Source organism: Leiobunum rupestre, chromosome 7 (genome assembly GCF_980474605.1).
Source record: "Leiobunum rupestre chromosome 7, qqLeiRupe1.1.hap1, whole genome shotgun sequence".
Lineage (NCBI taxonomy): Eukaryota > Metazoa > Arthropoda > Arachnida > Opiliones > Sclerosomatidae > Leiobunum > Leiobunum rupestre.
In genome coordinates this window covers 49,393,704-49,412,353 of record NC_143390.1, presented here as the reverse complement: position 1 = coordinate 49,412,353, position 18,650 = coordinate 49,393,704, and the positions used below count along the sequence as shown (strand labels likewise).

Here is an 18,650-nt window from a genome sequence, read left to right as displayed (position 1 = left end):
AATTTGAGCGCGCGTTGGCGGATTCGAGTCATTCGTTTTGGATTATTTCTACTTTTTCAATGTCATTGTCGCGATACGCGTCAATAATTTACAGAATTTCACGAATGCGCGGCGCAGTCATTCGAGGTGGACGATTTCGCTATTATCAAATATTTACCGTCCGCAGTTGGAAAACTCGTCACTAAAATGTTAGGCGGAAATTATTTGCTCGCTTCTACATAAAAAGAGTACGCTTTTTGCTACAAATTATTCGGTTTATAATTTTACTCTACTTACACTACACCACGAAATATTGATAGAAATCAGTGGATTTAGGGCGGTTACTGTAAAAATGTTTGTTCCTGATCTAAAGTAGGAATCATTGGGCTAGTATTTTAATTGTTTTGAATATTTTAAATATGAATTTGAAATATTTTTAGGGAATTTCGTATTTTATTTTAATATTATTTGAAATACAACTATTTTATGGAATTTTTAATTTGATTTCAAATACTTTTATGGAATTTTTAATTTGATTTCAAATACTTTTATGGAATTTTTAATTTGATTTCAAATACTAAATACTCTTTTGAACTGTATTATTTTAATTTATATAATTTTTCTAAAGAATATTTAGTATTAAATTTAAAATAATTTTCCTAAATATTATTTAATATTTGCTATAAATACTGTTCTTAAAGTGTATTTAGTATTGAACTTTAAATACTGTTCAAAAAGAGTATTTAGTATTTTATATGATATGCATTTCCTAAATAGTATTTTGCTTGAAACACTTAAACAGTGTTTACTATTTTATTTGAAATACATTTCCTAAACAGTATTTTGTTTGAAACTGTACCGTTTTTATTCGTAAGTCAGATTTGAGTTTATCACAACTAATCAATTCAGGGCGACACTCCCCCCATCTAACGGCAAAACACGTTACTAAACAAGGCATTCAATTATGGCGACGTCACGCGGAAGCTTCACTTTTTTTTCTAGTGACAAAAAACGGTGTTAACAGATAGGGCAATAAAAAGTAAATAAAATGACGACAAGAGTAAATAGTCCGTGTCAACAAAATAAAAGTATGCTCTCGATATTTTGAAAACTTTGTCGAAAAAAATAATAAAAAGAAAAATGTAATGTCCCGAAGTGGTACCTAACAGATGGTAAATTGGTAAATTGTGTGGTAAAAATTGGTAAATAACGTAATGGCAAGAATTGATCTATTTTTATATATATAAATAGATCAATTCTTGGAAATGGCATAAATAAAATTCAAAAAGTTTAAAATACGGTTGATATTGGTAAATATTTCATTATCACCATTTATTTAAAAAATAAATAAATTTGAAGCAAGACGTACCAGTGACTCAGTGGCGTAGCCAGGGGGAACACAAGAGGAACGGTTTGTACAATAGCTTATGCGCCACTCCCACCCCCCCCCCCCCCCACCCCACCCGAACAAATATCGTAACATAATGTTTTGAAATGGAAATATTTAAAGGGAGTATAACCCTAGCAGGGAAGGTGAAGCTTCCGTCAATACTCACTGGTGGCGCGACAGTCTAGAATTAAGAAATACATTCATATCTGCCATCCTGTTGCGAAGTGCTACAAATATCGTTGGGAGATATACGCTCGCAATAGGATATTCTACTTCGTTCTAGAGTGTTGCGCCACCAGTGAGTATTGAAGGAAGCTTTGCTACTCTTGATGGTTTTATATTATCTTTAAAAACTTAAAATGATTTTCTTGATGTAATAAAATATTAATCATTATTTACCAATATTTACCATAATCTACCGTTATTTTTCGTCATTTATCAATATTTACTATTATTTACCCATATTTATTGTTATTTGCCAATATTTATAATTATTTACCAATAATTGCCGTTATTTACGATCATTGACCAATATTTTGCGTTATTTAGGATTATTGACCAGTATTGTCAATGTTGACCAATATGACCAATATCTACCGGTATTTACTATTGACTAATATTTACCGTTATTTATAATTGACCAATATTTACCGTTTTTTACTATTGACCAATATTTACCATTATTTACTATTGTCCAATATTTACCGTTATTTACTATTGACCAATATTTACCGTTATTTACTATTGACCAATATTTACCGTTATTTACTATTGACCAATATTTACCGTTATTTACTATTGACCAATATTTACCGTTATTTACTATTGACCAATATTTACCGTTATTTACTATTGACCAATATTTACCGTAATTTACTATTGACCAATACTTACCGTTATTTACTATTGACCAATATTTACCGTTATTTACTATTGACCAATATTTACCGTTATTTACTATTGACCAATATTTACCGTTATTTACTATTGACCAATATTTACCGGTATTTACTATTGACCAATATTTACCGGTATTTACTATTGACCAATATTTACCGTTATTTACTATTGACCAATATTTACCGTTATTTACTATTGACCAATATTTACCGTTATTTACGGTAATTGAACAACAAAAACTAACATTTACGCTTGTTAAGCAAAATTGAACAAACGTTTACTATTTGTAAATATTGGAAGTTATTTCCCAGGTTAAGCGAAATAATATTTAAAAAAGTGGTATTTTTGTAGCACTGATAATATGCTTAACACCCGTTCCCCACCTCAGAAAAAAAACTACCCTAAAAGCGGCACGGTTAATAAAATGTCCATAACTCATCGGGGGGGGGGGTGGAAGGAGGAGGGGGTGTCGGAGGGCAAAAGTATCCCCGAAAATTGGAACAATAAAAGACCCCCGGCAACGGGCCATTGTTATGGGAAATCGAAGATTATTGGAAGCTTGGAGAGGGCTAGAGTTTTTTCGCTTTCTGGCGAGATTGTACGTGAGCAGTGTCGCCCTCTATCGGCCAGGGTTGAAAGCGATAAAAGGCGTTCTCCATCTCCAGACTCGGAAAATGGACCGGGGGCGAAATTAAAAAGGGGAACAACTATAGAAGAGTTAAATAAGTTGGGCAAGCCAAAAATGGGCGGTGCGGTTTGTCACGTTTTAGATTGGTCTTAAATAGGACTTGGTTTAAAAATATGCTTACTGGCATGAATTCATTCAGTTCATTCACGTTACAAAGAATAGGCTTCGAGCTTAGGGAAAATCGCGCCATCTGCCTTAATATCCGTCAACAAAAATGTGAAAAACCTTTCACTGACCTTTGTGGGCCACTTTCAAATTACTAGACCTTTCCCTGACCATGGGGGCATTTTAAAATTCCCCGACCTTTCCCTGACTTTAAAGGCCCATTTTCAAATTCCCCGACCTTTCCCTGACTTTTAAAGGCCCATTTTCACATTCCCCGACCTTTCCCTGACTTTTAAAGCCTATTTTAAAATTCCCCGACCTTTCCCTGACTTTTAAAGACTATTCTAAAATTCCCCGACCTTTCCCTGACTTTTAAAGACTATTTTAAAATTCCCCGACCTTTCCCTGACTTTTAAAGCCTATTTTAAAATTCCCCGACCTTTCCCTGACTTTTAAAGCCTATTCTAAAATTCCCCGACCTTTCCCTGACTTTTAAAGCCTATTTTAAAATTCCCCGACCTTTCCCTGACTTTTAAAGCCTATTTTAAAATTCCCCGACCTTTCCCTGACTTTTAAAGCCTATTCTAAAATTCCCCGACCTTTCCCTGACTTTTAAAGACTATTTTAAAATTCCCCGACCTTTCCCTGACTTTTAAAGACTATTTTAAAATTAACCGACCTTTCCCTGACCCGTGGCAACCCTGCTCTCAATATTTCGTAGCGTTAAGATATCTGCTTTCCAGTCATAAACATAGATGGCGATAGCATGCGTTAAAGAGTGTCATAAACAATGAGAGCAGACGAACTTTCGCCACAAAGCATGCTTTCGATAAGGGCGGGTGGAATGACGTTTCCATGGAAAGTTGGCTATGCGTCGGAAATACGAGATCTTTAGTTTCGCAATTAAGCTTGCACCAATAAACCTGCCGTTGCTAGGTAACGCTTAGGATCGGCTGCGAACTATGCGAGACGGAAAAAAAATCGTGGAAGTAAGAATATTCCTAATCCAAGATGGAACAATAGACTTCAAGAAAGACGATTCAGCAGTTCGCTAAAGACTAGTCCATGCCTCTTAGGCTAAAAGCGGCACTAGAAATAAGGGCTTATTTTTAAAAGTTGCAAAAACATTGGCTTAACCGTAAGAGAGATTTTTGCGTCAACGTAAAATCAGAGTTATTCGATTTTCGGAGGTTAAGTTATCAACGTAACATCAGAGTTATTCGATTTTCGGAGGTTGATAAATCAACGTAAAATCAGAGTTATTAATTTTTCGGAGGTTCAGTTATTAATGTAAAATCATAGTTATTCGATTTTAGAAGGTTGATAAATCAACGTAAAATCAGAGTTATTAAATTTTCGGAGGTTCAGTTATTAATGTAAAATCTGAGTTATTAAATTTTAAGAGGTTGAGTTACCAATGAAAAATCAGGGTTATTCAATTTTAGAAGGTAAAATCAGGGTTATTCAATTTTAGAAGGTAAAATCAGGGTTATTCAATTTTAGAAGGTAAAATCAGGGTTATTCAATTTTAGAAGGTAAAATCAGGGTTATTCAATTTTAGAAGGTAAAATCAGGGTTATTCAATTTTAGAAGGTAAAATCAGGGTTATTCAATTTTAGAAGGTAAAATCAGGGTTATTCAATTTTAGAAGGTAAAATCAGGGTTATTCAATTTTAGAAGGTAAAATCAGGGTTATTCAATTTTAGAAGGTAAAATCAGGGTTATTCAATTTTAGAAGGTAAAATCAGGGTTATTCAATTTTAGAAGGTAGAGTTACCAATGTAAAATCACCAATGTAAAATCAGGGTTTTTCAGTTTTAAGAGGTTAAGATGTCAACGTAAAATCAGAGTTATCAATTTTCGGAGGTTGAGATATCAATGTAAAATCAGAGTTATTCAATTTTAAGAGGTTAAGTTATCAACATAAAATTCGAGGTTTTTTACGAAATAGTCGCAACCAAAAGCCAAAATATGGTCAGCCTTTTCATTATATGGTTAAAATATTTACAACAAGGAACCATTTTTTAACTCAGTAAATGTATGGAAAATAGCATACGACGTTTGAATATCAATATTTATATGCTAAAACTCAACTGTTGTACAGAGATAATTTTGATTAGGCAGACAGTTTTCAACCATTTAATTTCAAACTGGATCGGTAGGTGGCGACACCTGAGAACAAACGACTATTGAATATGAATGTTTACATGCTGAAACTCAACTGTTGTACAAAGATAATTTTGAATATCAGACAGCTTTCACAATTTAATTTCACACTGGGTCGGTAGGTGGCGACACTTGTGAACAAAATTTAAACTAAAGTATTTTTTGTATATATTCAGAATAAATATGTTTATACGATCGAATGTTTAGAGCAAGTGGGGGATTGGGTGCAAAGGGGAAAAGTCTCGAAAAAGATTGCACATTTTTAATATTTTTCATCACCGGCGGAAAAAATCAAAGTATAGGTTCGGACAAAAACGAAGAGATTTGAACCGGACCAAAGAAGAGTTCGCCCAGAGTGTAGGCCAAAGAAATCTGGGCTTTTCTTCAACGGCAGACGAAATTGGGGAGTTGTATTTTTTGTCCAGGGTACTAAGCCGGATGGGGGGATATCCTTGCTATCTAATCTTTTGTTCCAAGTCAGGGTCTTCTGGTCGAAAGAAAGCACGCCCGGAATTTCGCCAGATCATCTCCAAATCCTCTTTTGATGAGCGAAATTTGTGACGGAGCTTTTTACCAGTTACCGTCCAGGGATCTTCTAAGCCTCGCTCTTAAGACGTTGATTAGAGCTATCGAGGGCGGGGGCAGGGTGCAGTTTCTTGGCGTTACGGTTAGATTGAACCGATGGATAACCCAGGATTTATGTTCTAGATTTCTCTGAACAACCACAAGGACATTCGGTTTCGATACAAGTAGATTTAACGGTATGTTGAAGACAGTGGTTATTAATGTTCTTGCTGTATTTATTAACCAATACAAATAAAACACGTTTTGTTTAAAAAACAGTGTTGTTGCCTGTATTTTGTTTGTTTGGGGGGGGGGATCACACAATGTATTTATTAAAATTGTAAAATGTTTAAAACTTTACCAAGGCTCGTGGAATTAAAAAAGTTTCGTTTACTATGACCGAAATGTGGATTGAATAACTAGTATATTTTTAACCAACTACGGTTGGTTTATTTTACAAATAGGAGATTGGACTCATGGATTTAGTTCAAGAGCCCATGACAAAATAAGCATGTGATAAGGTACACGATGGGTCAAGGTATTTTTTAATTAGGTTAGTGATTTGTAACAACGAACTGTTTGTCTTACGGGTCAAAGTGGGGGCTTTCCGGAAATATGAACCACGTGCCGTCACTTCCGGTGACCTTGAAAATTTATATGACCTGATATTGGTATCATTCGATTGGTCTCAACGTGCTCTTACCAAATATCGCTAAATTAACCTTCAAATCTGAACAAAGTACCTTATCACATGCTTATTTTGCCATGGACTCTTGGGCTAATTGGACCACAAATTGGAATTTACAAAAAAAAATGTTTTTACCAAGATTTGTAAATTTTGCGTCAAATCTCAAAACTAAAAAAATCTCCAATTAAAGGTAAACTGTGAACTAAAGGTAAACTAACGACCTCTACTAGATTGCGCTGTAAAATTGAGAAAATGGTAGCTGTTCGATTGAGAAAGGTTCTTAGTTTCGCTAGCGAGAATGGATGGTAGACTCGTACGTTCTCCGACACCTAATTTGATCTTGTTAAGACTCATAAGGGCTGACATTATTTCATTTATTAAAATGAGATGTTTTTTATTTAAATCTATATTTTGAATTTAATTATTTTATAAATGCAAAGAAAAAATTATTTTAATCTAATTAAATTTTAAATTTACTTATCTTATATTTTATTTTAATTGGAAAACACCACTTCAGAATTTAGTTTGGCGCCATCTGCATCGGTTTCTCGAAAGCTAATCGAGAAACGGAAAGAAGGAATTTAAATTCAAATTATTTCATTCTTCCAAAAGTAGATGGCGCCACCGTGTTATTAAAATATTGTAGAAACTAATATTATCATTTCCATTATTGTTAAATTGAAGTACATCCATTATTGTTAAATTGAAGTACATCCATTATTGTTAAATTGAAGTACATCCATTATTGTTAAATTGAAGTACATTTAAAAAAACTTACTTACTTTTATTTAAATGAATTTGATTTCAATCAACTAACCATTTCACAATTTAAAACGCAACTTTTGGAATACGGTATTTACAAGCTGTGTGACTGACACGCCATCTATCATCAGAAAGAGAAACACTTAAGTGTGTAATTTTCTAATAATATCTGCTTTCTAAATCCTCCTGGAGATGGCGTCATAATAAATACTGAAGTAGCGCCACCACGTAGAGGATTTGCGAACCATAATTTCTGAAATTAGATTTCTTCTCGATGTTTTTTTTTCGAAATTAGGCCTAGCGTGGATGACGCAACAATGACTACTGAAATAGCGTATTGGAATGGCGCCACCAGGTATAGTGCTCGGAATTGTTTATTCATTATCCACAAATTTTCCGTTTTATTTAAAAAAACGTTGGTAAAAAGAATATCATTTTAACTTATTTAATTATGTTTTTTACGCAACCAAGCATTTATTTGAATAAAAGTGGTATTTATTTAAATAATTGTTTGTTTTATTTAAATAATAGGCTTATTCACTTTCGATTATTTAAACATTTTACAATTTTTATTCAACTATTAGTTATTTAAATAAATATTATTTAAATATCGCCGAGCTTATTTTATTCATGGATAAAAATTAATCGAAATCCGAGCACTAACCAGGTAGTGACTTTATGAACTATATAATTCTGTGAATGTAAGAGTAAGATACGCTTCTTCCTAGCTTCATCTAAAATTCTACCATTTGCAGTGGTTTATGAAGATTATTTGAAAGAAATTTAAAAATAAAAAAAACTACTTCGCTCTCTTGTAAACAAAAGACGGCCTCTGCGTATCGTCACTTTTTTGTTTACTTTTCAGTGGGAAAACATTGGGCGGGAGGAAATAATTTTCTCTAAAAGACAGCGCTGCGAGAAAAAGAGATGTTGGGAAGCCATCATCTAGGGAAGCATGCTGGCCGTAATGGAGAAGGTCTCTAAGTGCCGCCTCCGAGAACGTATTTATGTTGCCGAGAGAGTACACGTCTACCTTTCAGACCCGCTAGTAGGATCATGGACGAGGGGCAGGTCACTTCCATTTTGGGTGCGTCTTAATCATAGTAAAATGATTGAATCAGGGTAATCGTGATTAAATCAGGGTAATCAAGATTAAAAAATCTAATCAAGATTAGAAAATCTAATCAAGATTTAAACGAGATTTAATCATTCTAATCATGATCTAATCTTTTAATCAGGATTTAATCAATGAAACGAGATTTAATCATTCTAATCATGATCTAATCTTTTTAATTAGATTTAATCATTTTAACCACGATTTAATCAATATAATCGGTCGAATCGATAATTTATCATTAAAATCAAAACTAAAGTACGATTTAATCATACTAATCACGATATAATTTTTTAATCAGGATTTAATCATTTTAAACAGATTTAATCATTTTAATCAGATTTAATCATTTTAAACAGACTTAATCATTTAATCATTATTAAATCAGATTTAAACATTGTAATCATGATTAAACGTGATTTAATCAACTTAACTGTGTTTAAATTGAATTTAATCAAAATAATCACGATTAAATCGGATTTAATCTTTTGAGGGGTGCGTCGTTAATCAAGGAAGTGACCTGCCCCTCGATCATGGACCAAGAATCTAAGGGGGACTCGCTGTTCCCGATATTTTGACACGGTAGGTGTAGTCTAAATCGGAAGGCTTACTGGTTATTTTTACTTCACACAATGGTTAATTGCAATTAATAAAACTTTTAAAGAACCAATTTCAAAAATAAAAGGTCTACGCCGGAAATCGACTTCAGCTTGGCACAATTTTGCCAAGGGTGGAAAAACTAGATTTTTCCGCGGTTTTTCGCACCTATTGTTTTCCTTTTAAAAACCGCGTGGAAAATCCACCTCTAGTGGAAAAATTAAAAAAAATGAATAATAAAAGCAGTATATTCTTCTATTCTATTCACTCTTCTTCTGGCCTTTTTTCATCTCTCCTATTTGCAATGACCAAATTAGTCACTTAATAGATATATCAATGATTAATTTAGCATGAAAAGAGTTTTTTCCACTTTTTTTCGGTTTTTACCAGTTTTTCCCACATGTCCCGGCAAAAACCTGTTTTAGCCGGGTTTTTGCCAACCTAGTTCAGCGACGCCAAGTTGTCTACATTGAACTAAAATTACCCGTGATTTATTCCCAGAATTAAGGCGTGCTTTAAAAAAGCCTGAACAGTGAGTACCCTTAGATTCTTGGTCCATAGTATGATCTGCTATCTAAGCTTAAACGGAATGAACTTCCATTTTTACCAATTGTATCTCGCCATTTATTATAGGCCGTAAGAGCATTTAAGTCATTTATCTTTCGAGAAAATAAGTATTATTAATTACGGGAACGTTAAATTTAACTTTTAATTTAGTTCGTGCCACTCTAATAAAAAACGGAATTTAAATATTTCATTACTTTAATTCACCATAAATAGAAAATTAGTTCGTAGATTCTAAATTATTGAGTCCAGAAAAATATTTTAAAACAAGTCCTAAAACAGATGGCGTTACTGTAGTAAAAATTATTATTATAATTTATAATTAGATATAGAAGTATTGATTTAGTTAGTTCAACTTTAAATAAAGCTGAATTTAATCATTTAATTAATTAAATTCGGAGATTATACGTAGAAAGTCTAAGCGTTTGCCCCAGATTTGGCACTTTTTTCATTTTTTAATAAAAATCCAATCAATCGATTTTTTTTTATACAAATCAAATTTATTTAATTTTATTGAATTTATTGATTTTTATACAATTTATGGCTCTTTCATTGTATAATTACCGGAAATTTTACCTTAATCAGTTAGCTAATCTTGAATTAAATTAAATCTTAATTAAATTTAATTACTATTTAATATTTTAGTTTGCTCACATTTTCTACGTAATTAATTTTTTATAAGAACCTATTTATTGCAAATTTTTATTCCCCCATTGAAATACATTGTGTGATTTAAATCAACGATTTTTTTTCAAAAATCACTTGATTTAAATCAATTTGTTATAAATCAGCCAACCCTGGTTTGCCCTGACGATTTTCATATAAACAAGCGTGGTTTTCAACCCAGATTTCGGTGGCATCGGCGACCAGCCAATTATTTTCAAAATACGCGCAACCTCTAACATTCGTGTCAAATAAAAAAATAATTTTAAAGCAAAATCACCGACAGATGGCCTTACTGATTCAATTTAAATGACGATTTTCAGATTGCCCTAAGTAGTTTATTTTTAAACAAGTACTTTCTCGTTAACCTAAACACGTTCTTGGTATGTCTACCGATTCCGAGAATCTCTTTACAACTCTTTAGATAAATTTAAATATTTCAAAGGAATAAAATAATTTTTTGACAACCTCCAAACCTATCTTAGACACAATGTTCTCTTAAAATAAGCCATTCCATATTAGGCATCCCGACAAGTTAACCAACATTTGTTTCGGGTCAAAGAAATGGAAAGGAATACTCAAGAAACAAGACAATCTTAAAGACCCCCCAATTAATCGAGACTTTCAACTTAAGCTATTCGAAAACTTTTACCAAAGACGTAAGCCGTCCTTGACGCCGCAATCGTCAGCCGCTTAATAAGCCGACATCTTGGGCGTAGCTGACCACACCGCAGACTCGACCTAACCCCGTAGCTTCGCGAGGGCGTCAGCTAACGTCGGATCCGTCTCTCTCAGACAGCGGGGAGTCGTCGAGGAGAGGAGGTAATTGACACCAGTCATCCTGACAGCGCGGCCCGAGGGAGAGGATGGTGTCGTTTCAAAGCCTGACTTACTGCCAGGATAACTTGGTGCGTTCGTCCTCTCTCCGGCTTCGCGTAATGATAAGATAGGTAAAACAGAAAAGTGGTCCGCTTGTCCCACCCTAAAAACAGATAGCAGCCCGCTATTATCGGGACGGTTTCGGAGTGGTTCAACAGGTTTCACGCGTGTGGATATCGGAATTTTGGGATGACAAAATTCTACATACCCCCTGGGGACAAACTTTCTTTCAATAGTTGCTCGAATACCATATAGATTTAGTTCAGATTTTCACGATAAAATGTTTTTCGTGGAACACATACAAAATGTCCGGAATTAAATTCCCTGACATTTCCAGGTTTTCGCTGACCAAATTGACAAATTTTCCCAGACAATTTTTGCAGAATAAATGAATGGTTTGAGGTAAACTCTTTAAAAATATTTATTATGTATTTTTCAAAAATATATTTGCCTGATTTTTTTTGGGTCATTTTAAAATTCTCTTACTTTTTTGGACTATTTTAAAATTACTTGACTTTTCTCTGGACTTTTGGAATTATTTTCAAATTCCCTGACTTTTCTCTGACCCTTTGGAATCATTTTCAAATTTCCTCATTTTTCCCTGACCTTTTGCAACCATTTTCAAATTCCCAGACTTTTCCCTGACCTTTTGGAATCATTTTCAAATTCCCTCATTTTTCCCTGACCTTTTGCAACCATTTTCAAATTCCCTGACCCTTTGGAATCATTTTCAAATTCCCTCATTTTTCCCTGACCTTTTGGAATCATTTTCAAATTCCCTTTTCCAGGTTTTCCAGGTCGTGTACGAAGGCTGACATAATGTATTTATTTCTAAAGAAAGAGAACGCGAATCCACCCGACTCGGTCTGCTAATACGCCCTTCCCCTTAAGTGTCAATCAAATCAGCACGGTATCCCATTGGTTCCTTGACACGGACAGTCATTCTGTCTGCGGTATAAATAAATGCAATTCTTGGTGGAAGCCACTTGGGCGGAGGTACAGCGCTGAAACGTATTATTTTGGATCACTGGAATTTCCTGAGAATAACCAGTTTTTTTTCTTCTTCGTTGATGGTATTTAATGAAAGTTAATGGTATTAAGTGAGATTGAAAACTTGATTTGGGAATATTTTCAAACGTAATAAAATAATTAGTTTTATAATACTTTTCGTAAGTGGAATTTCGAAATACTATAGGATCTGATTTTGAAATAAATTCGTGTATTTTTATACGCACTTTATAAGAAATATGAGAGTTAGTGTGGTTAGAGTTAGTTTAAGTGTGTGAGTGTGTTAGTGTAAAAACGTGTTAGGGTAAGTGTGCGAGTGCGAGTGCGTTAGTGTAAGTTTCGTTTAGTGTAAGTGTGCGAGTTCTTAAGTGTAAATAAGTTTGTGTAAGTTTGCGTGTTCTTAAGTGTAAAAACGTTAGTGTAAGTGTGTAAGTCTCGTTATTCCTTTAGTGTAAGTGTGTAAGTCTCGTTATTTCGTTAGTGTAAGCGTGTAAGTCTCGTTATTTCGTTAGTGTAAAAACTTAAGTGTAAGTGTCGTTAGTATAAAAACGTGTTAGTGTAAGTGCATTAGTATATAAACGTGTTAGTGTAAGTTCATTAGTATAAATACGTGTTAGTGTAAGTGCATTAGTATAAAAACGTGTTAGTGTAAGTGCATTAGTATAAAAACGTGTTAGTGTAAGTGCATTAATATAAAAACGTGTTAGTGTAAGTGCATTAGTGTAAAAAGGTGTTAGTGTAAGTGTCGTTAGTGTAAAAACGAGTTAGTGTAAGTGCATTAGTATAGAAACATGTTAGTGTAAGTTTGTTAATGTAAAAACGTGTTAGTGTGCGTAAGTGCGTTAGTGTAAAGATGTTAGTGTATGTACGTTAGTGCAGGTGTGTTACTGTAAGTATATTAGTGTAAGCGCGTTAATGAAAAAAATTGTTAGTGTAAGTGTATTAGTATTACGTGTGTTTGTGTAGGTGCGTAACGATAATAGTGCATAGAAATTTCTAAATTTTGACGCAAAATAGACATTCTCAAAATAATACTATAAATAGGTGACGTAATTGGCGTAATATTGCTCAGCGATCAAATATTGATTGGTTGTTGAAACGTGGTATAAATTGACGATGAAAGATGAATACGGGGGTAATCAATAACGTAAATAGAAAATTCACGCGCTATTAAAATCGAATCAACCTTTTGCATAGGCGCGGTAATCCGTTACCGCCCATCAAATCCTTTCGCGACTCTACAGATATCAATATAATTCTTCACGTCAAAGTCAAATACGGCGTTTTTGCTCTGCTATTTCTGAAAACGGAGCCAAGCCGTTGAAAAATATTTTATTTTCTGGGTGCAAGGCTTGTACGTGAAATTAAAAATGATCTACTAGCCACAGTCAGTAGCTAGCCCTAAAAATATCCCCCCTTCTTACTAAAAACAAACTGGATTTAACAGCTTCTATCTATCGATTGCGTTAAAAAACTGATAGGGTGCTATAAAAGAGAAACGGCCAGCGCAAAATCACGTACGAAAAATATACGAAAGTGTAACAGCGACTCGAAGACGCAAAAAAAACTCACCATACAACTTGATTTTCTTGTCGTTGGTTTCGACCAATATGATCACGTATCCACCCAAATCAACCATTATCTCTTTTTTGGCGAAAGTCTTCGAAGATATTTATTATTTTTTTGTTAATAAATCTTTCGATGCAGTACCGTTATCGAGTCGATAAATTTTAATAGGTCAAATATCCAAAAAAACGTTCGGTTAAAATATAAAGACACTTTCATGGCAGTTAAAAAGTTATATATTTCTTTCTTCGCGATATAACTATTTCTATCGTTAAAAATTTAGCACCAATTTTCGATTTATTTCAACGTATATATATTTCGTTTAATTAAAAGATTTTCATCCGATTAAAAAATGAATAATGAAAGTTTATATACACATCGGTGGGGATGAGTCGAAAGTTAGGCCTTGCGCGCGCCACCGTTCAATTTTTAGCGGCGAGGCATCTTCCATCCCCGCTCGAGACCCTTTCCAGCCCTAGCACCGTTTCGAGATAATGAGAGCGCCAAATTGTCCCAGAATTTTACTAAAAAAGCACGAATATCAGGAGAAGCTAACGTAGTATTTCATCGTGGTATCGCGGGCGGAACGATTTCATCGCGGGAAGTCGGCGGCGCGGCACTGACGGTCCATCGCGGCGGTCGGCGGCCGCTCCGAGAGTTCCGAGCCCGCCATGATACGCGCATTTCGGAAGGCGAGCCATTCCTCCACACTGCACTGTTCTCGCGCTCTCCGAGGAGCTTCTCCCTTGGCAACGGGGGGGCCGGGATGAGCTTCAGGGTGGCTGGCGGATGGAGAGAACAGCCGATGCGGAGGGGGCCGAAAATAAACCACCGGTGAGAGCCGAAAACTAAACCCAAAAATGTTTTTAAAAGTGTCCTTGGAATAATGCTAAGCGCGTTTTAGACATTTTCTCGCTATTGAATAAATATAATAAAATTTCGCGTCAGTTATAGCGGACGCTTTGCGCCAAGAAATGCCTTGGTTTAACGCCTCGCTAACTTCGTGGTCTTTCCATTCGGGGGCAAGGGATGGGGTTTGAAAGGGGTGGGGCCCGAAAGAGTCACTTTTATTCCCAAAAAAGGACGATCAAGTTCGAACTTTATCGCGCGTCCCGTAAGCCTCGGTTCCGCAAGGTGTACGAAGGCATCGTCTCTTCGCTGTCGACAGGAACTGGGCTTTTTTCTAGAGGGAGCGTGGATCGAAAATTGCATCAGTTCGAGCCGCTCGGGCCGGCGCGCGCGAATCGATTGACGAAAGCGAGCAACTTCTCCCCATCCTCTCTCTCCTCTTCCAATCCGGATATTTTGCCTTTTTCCCCGGCGTACCTTATCTCCGCGGCACTAACCCCCTTTTGCGGGGCATAACTCGGTTAGCTTGACGTTTCTCCTTCATTAGGCGATACCAGAACGGGCACGGAAGTTACGGGTTAACGTGAGAACGCCGCTGGAAAACCGAGAGTTTGAAGTACGCGTCGAAATAAAAAATTTGGATGAAAAACTCCGTTTCTCTTCGCATCTATAAAGGATTCTTCTTCTTTTAGATTTTTAGTTTTTAGAGTGTGAATTTCGAGAAGTGTTTCCTATTTCGCCCCCCCCCCTGTAGTAGGGGGAAGGAGGGGGAGGTTTTTTTTTGTTATATAGAGGTTAATAGTATAGAGTTGTATCATAAGTAACATAGTATTTATAAGTATGACACTGATAGATATCGGTCAATGACGGTTATATTTTTTTTACATTATTTTATTTCTCGTAGTGGGGCGAAGGGGAGGTTTGTTTCTGTGTGTTAAAGGTATACAGTTATATCATAAGTAACATAAAACTCATAAGTATGACACTAATAAATATCGGGTGATGATGGTTATACTTTTTAATTTTATTATTTATCGTAGGGGAGGATTATTTACATATGTTAAAAGTATAAAGTTATATCACAAGTAACATAAAACTCATAAGTATGACACTAATAAATATCGGGAAATTATGGTTATATTTTTTTAGATTTTTTTATTTATCGTAGTGGGGGGAGGAGAGGATTATTTATTAATAATAATAATAATAATAATAATAATAATAATAATCAGCAAGGCTAATACCCAAGGCACCACCTTAGGCCCAAGGCACCACCTTAGGCCCAAGGCAATGCGTATGAGGGTGGTGGTCAGCCCTTCATGCCACGCGAGCCAACAGATCCCTACACTAACTATTACCTTTAACCTCAATACGTTTTTTGGACAAGGGAAACCGAAGAACTCAGGGAAAACACCTTTACCCAGTGAGGAGAGAACTTGTAAACTCTACGCAGAAGGAGTAGTTGGGATTTTCCACCCAGTGCCACAAACACAACACCCCACACAAGGAGAACGCAACCCGTCAAAAGTCGTGGATTTTCTTGTGTACGTTTTTCATTGGCTAGACGCTTTAGCGCCTGCTGCCGTCGGAAGGGGAAAATTCGAAATTGTCTCCCCCCCCCCCCGCCCGTAAAACGTTCAGCGTAAAGGCTCGTGACGCTCGTCCAATGAAATTCGTACACAACCCTTCGTTAGCGTGATTAAAGGCTAGCTGCGTTCTCCTTGTGTTTGTTGCTCCTAAGTGCTACAAACTGGGATCGAACCCGGCTCCTCTTGCTGCCACCCCACTTTTATTAATATTATGTTACTTATGGTTATATCAAGAATATATTTGTCTTCTCCCTTTACCGCCATTAGAGGGGAAAGATTGTACGAGGAAAGGTGGAGGGGCGTGGCTTACCTTCCGGGAATCGTAAGGCGAACAAGGTCCTGACAACACACCCTCTGATCAAAACGGTCCTATCAAGTGGGTTCAGTTAAAACTTAAAAATTTACTCAAGATTTAACTTTGTAATCCCTATGCTCTAACATTGTAGTCTTTTTCTGCCGAGTTTTAGAGTTATTGGTTTTATATAATTAATATAATCTAAAATGTTTTAATATTGTTGTAAACACATGTTGAATTGTCCTAAATTTCCTACTAGGGGACAACACCTGTGTTTGTCAACCCCCCCCCCCCCCTGAAATATTGTAAATTTGTTTTTACAACTATTATGAAAAAGATTAAAACTTTCAACAACAAAGTAAGAGCGAATTCAAATTCAACTTTCGAATGTTGGTCAAATTGAAGTAAAAATTCCAAATATATATTGATTGATTTGATATAAGTTGATTTGATTTGATGTTCCTAAAAAGCCAGGTTTTTGGATTTTGTCCAGACCAGTGGCAAATACGTATAAGTATTACACCTTCTCATACCCAGATCAAGTTAAAATCTATTTATTATGATGGTATTAACTATTTTAACTCTCTGGGACTAACTGATTTGCCAAACCTGACTCACTTTAAAAGAATTGTCAGAACCTTCTTAAAAAAAATTAAATTAAAAATTAAAAATATGTAAGGAACTAATTATTAACAAATCAGTTTAAAGGGGAACGGTCAAGCTTTAACCAGTTAGATAGCCCTATAGCCCATGAAAAACTAAAATTTATGGCGAAAACCGCATCAAAACATATTGAGTGGTTAATTTTTAATAAAATAAAGAAATTTGGGGAAATCGAAAAGCACGCGTCCGCCGCGACACCTGGTGATAAGTCGGTGGGACAGAAAAACAACGTAAAAGCGCGCGCTGCTGAAGACGCAAAAAATATGTTTTGCACGAGCGGCGCGTTCCAGTTATAAGAGACCTAAGCCTAAATTGCGCGATTTTAAAAGTTAGGATAGTTCGCAAATCGCTCATACATTATTATTATTATTAAAAAAAAATAAGTGGCTAATTGGCAAATAGCGGAAAATAGTGGCTAATAAAGAAAATGGGCCTTTTGAAAAGATAATAAGTTGAAAATAATCTAATTAATAGTTATCAATAATACACTTTTGAACTTATTTATTAATTTTCACTTATTTATTTATTTGTTTGTTACAAATGAAAAATAATAAAATATAAAATTATGTATAAAACATTTTCGGATGCCATAGCAAATCGAATGGGTAGTGTAACTTCTCCTTTTGGGAAATTTCATTTCTCATATAGGTCTACATTACGGCCGACTTTGAACAAAATCGGCAATAAACACCTCGAGTACTCTCCTTGTTAGTAGCATAGATCATGGGTCAAATAATGATAAATCCAGGACATGACTCTATGCGAAAAACCCGTCCAACAGCGCTAACACCCGACCACTATTGCCCCCTATTGGGAAAAACGCGCGATAGCGGACCTACGTCATTTTGGGGGCAAATGTTTTAGGGACAGTTTTCAAAAATAATACACGTGGTCGTCGTAGTAAATATCCTGGAATATTTATTCACAGTTATCATATATAGTGTGGTTATTAAAGTAAGTACTTATTTTTATTCGTACTAAGTTCATAATTAGTATAATATATATAATTATATAATATTAAACATATACTTTCCTAGAATCGTTAAAATTTATCAAAAAATGAGGGGCGAATTCCGACTCAGTTATCACTAGATGGCGTTCGGGAAACCGGAAACTTGCTTGATTTTGCCCCCAATTTTTTATTATTTTTCCTCCTTTTCCCCCCTACTAAAATAGCCGCCTGTGTCTTTTAGTGGACGGCCGATTTAGTACGCATGAAGGTACCAGAGTCATGTCCTGGATTTATCATTATTTGGCCCATGCATAGATGATTCGTTTAAAAGAAGATTCTACTAAAGTCCAAGTTATGGGCCTTCGAATGCTCAGGAAACGTGGTCTTCTTGTTTACTGTTTTCCCCCCAATTCCACGATGCTCCACCAGCTCTCCTCCTAAAGAGAGCTAGTGTATTCGTCCATAGGCTTGACGGCACTATCTCAAAAACAAGCTGACCAGTCGAAACGAATTTACGGTAATTATCCACGCGTTATTTACAAATGGTCCGTGCTTGGCAAAAACTCACGAAGTGCGGGTCTTTCATAATGTGGTGGCTTGGATTAACAATAGTAGTGCCTACCTGGATATATCACTCTATCGTTCCGCGTGCATTTGCCAAGTGTTTGT

The 18,650-nt window shown here is 35.4% G+C and overlaps 1 protein-coding gene across 1 annotated transcript in view; it reads right to left on the bottom strand.

Annotated features, from left to right (window-relative positions):
• LOC149936633 (uncharacterized) overlaps nucleotides 1-18,650 on the bottom strand; it is a 142,798-nt gene that overhangs the window by 68,642 nt on the left and 55,506 nt on the right. The window lies entirely within an intron of this gene.